Source organism: Montipora capricornis, chromosome 8 (genome assembly GCF_036669925.1).
Source record: "Montipora capricornis isolate CH-2021 chromosome 8, ASM3666992v2, whole genome shotgun sequence".
NCBI classification, from domain to species: Eukaryota; Metazoa; Cnidaria; class Anthozoa; order Scleractinia; family Acroporidae; genus Montipora; species Montipora capricornis.
Genome location: NC_090890.1, coordinates 55029990 through 55032489, shown reverse-complemented (window position 1 = coordinate 55032489; position 2500 = coordinate 55029990). Strand labels below are relative to the sequence as shown.

General features: G+C 38.9%; 1 long non-coding RNA gene across 1 annotated transcript in view; it reads right to left on the bottom strand.

Annotated features, from left to right (window-relative positions):
• Positions 1–2500, bottom strand: part of LOC138060455 (uncharacterized) — a 3682-nt gene that overhangs the window by 620 nt on the left and 562 nt on the right. Inside the window, exons 1-2 of the long non-coding RNA XR_011134358.1 lie at positions 1582–2500; positions 1290–1452 (exon numbers count right to left, since the gene is read on the bottom strand). The exon at positions 1582–2500 is cut by the window's right edge and continues 562 nt beyond it. This is a non-coding gene — a long non-coding RNA (uncharacterized lncRNA). The remainder of the gene's footprint in view (positions 1–1289; positions 1453–1581) is intronic.

Below are 2500 nucleotides of genomic sequence, written 5' to 3'. Positions count from 1 at the left end.
CTCACATAAATGCAAAACATTATTTAACAATGGGCATCATCATCATGAGTTTTTCTTGCCTATGTACATGTATGCTCCCAATTCTTTTTCGAGACACTGAGTTTCAACCTCTTTCAGACTGATAACTATTAATGGCAACTTTAATCTTATTGTACATGTATATATGAATACATTTATAAATAAACAGTAACAATCTGGAGACCCACATTCAATTCCTGGCTGAACTACATTTTCACTGTTTTCCTTCATTGCTTTTATTACTCTAAAAATATAATTATTCTTAATGTGCTGATTTTTCAGTTGGGGTGGTGGATGCCCTTCATGCCCATTGTTGCAAAGGAATTATTTTTGGGGTAAATACTTTAGAAAATTCAAATTACAGAAGTACTGTAAGAGATCAGATCATTTTATTTCAACTTCAATTTTTAAATTCTAAGAGGGAATATCGCTAAGGCTTGAGCAAAATTGGAAATGGTCATGCATACAAAACCTTCCTTCTTATTTTGTGTGTAGTTAGTCCTTGGGATGAAACTACTCACAGTGGCATTTGTTTGATTTCTAGAATCAGGATGGGGATGGGGATGGAAGTTTAGGCCTCAAAAAGCATTTTTGGCAACATTTTGCTCCTTAAAAATTGGAGTTTTGTTAGCAAATTATTTCAAGGAGCAGATCAACATGCAGTTAAAAATCTACTTATATCATCCTTCCTCTCAAACTAATGGTATCAGCTTTTCACCTTGCCCCATTCCCCTCCCCCCCCTCCCCCCCTCCCCTGGGGACCCCTAAGCCTTACAATTTACAAGGGTGAGAGACCTTTTTTTTGAAAAAGCTGAAAATAAATTATGTTCTAACAAACTTTTCTCTTCCTGGTATTCAAATTTTGATGAAAATCAATAGTGTATGTGAATATTTCACACGTTGTGAATCGTTTGATGCTTAAAATTTCACGGGCACTCCATACTTGTGTGCGTGCAGGCCAATCAATTTCAAATGTATATACCGAGACAAAATTTTGATTTTTCGTACTTTTTATTTGCGATTGTCTTTCTTTCAAATGATATTATAACGACGGCTTCACGCAAGACCGTTAGAATATCTCCTATAGATTATATTTTTCTAGGTTTGACAGTCAGACATTAAGCACATTGGCAGTTATCATTTTTCAAAAATCACAAGTTCTGGCAAATTACTGTCTTCGGGTAACTGGGTAAGAAAATTTATAACTAAACTGTCCAGCAAAGTTAACCGCTCTGAAGGGATCTATAATAGGTAACTTGAATCATACATACCACTGTAAACAAAGCTAGCAGTTCCATAAACATTTCAGAGCCAACGGGAAAATCACACAGAGGTAGAGAATACATGTCGCCGCGTTCTAACGACAGTTCTCATGTTTCGATGACACCTCAAATGGTTCCTTTTTACCACAACACCGTGTCCAATTTCCTTCACCTGCAAATGGGTGACAAAAAGCTCCAAACATCTTTATTTGTTTTTTCAGATTTAGCTGACAAATCAGTGTTGCATCTTGGTATTTCAGCAGGGGATTCCGGTAATATCTTTTGGCAATTCAGTTCGTACCAGTTGCCTTGTCACGATGTGGAGAATGATCAGTAAAGCACTCCTAAAATTCGGGATGCTCAACTTTGAAATTCCAAGCTATAAAACTGCTCGCAAGCTGGTTGTCATGTAGTTCGAAAGCCGCGAAGTTCCATGATGGCATCTCATGGCATACGGTGTTTATGTTTGTGTGTGTTTCCGCTGACCGGTTCTTACTATATTCTCTTAAGGTGATTCCCTGGTTTTGCATTGCGCAACCTTTTCTGCGCATAACATTACGACATCAAGATGGCGGCGGTTCTTCACGCTAGCGCGAGAAGGTCAAACAAGGGCCGCTTTTGCAGAGCTGAAGCTTTTATTCGAAATACCAATGCCGCAAAATCGCCTTACAGCTTCCTGGTCTGCTATCAAAAAACAAGAAAATGAAAAAAATGTGCGTCATCCGGAAGTCTGCAGCGGAGTCTCACTTAGCGGTCTTCGAGTTGTAGAATTAAATGTCCTCGCTGAGGCTTTGGATGGGGGCTGTGAAGCCTGTGGGGTGGCTCTACGGCTCTCGGACTGCATAAAAGAAACAGTTTCTGGGCTAGGATCACTACTTTACATATGCTGTTCAAACTCCGAGTGTGGAGAGACAAATATCTGTCGAACAAACAAGACCCACCGGTTTCGCTGTTTGTCGAGTTCGCTACATGTTCGCTACCGCATAACCGAGTTCGCTACCAAATTTTAACTTTATTAACATCCAAAAAAATACAAATGGCAATGACAGGCATACTTTAATACATTCTATAAACTTCACTACCTTATGTGTCATTTAAGTCAGGTTGTATTGAAGAATCTGCTGCTCTGTTGAAAATGGAGGCCTGTGCTAAAGAGATCTATGCATGGATGGCATGTAATAAGCTTAAACTCAATCGCGATAAGACTGAGTGTTTAGTTA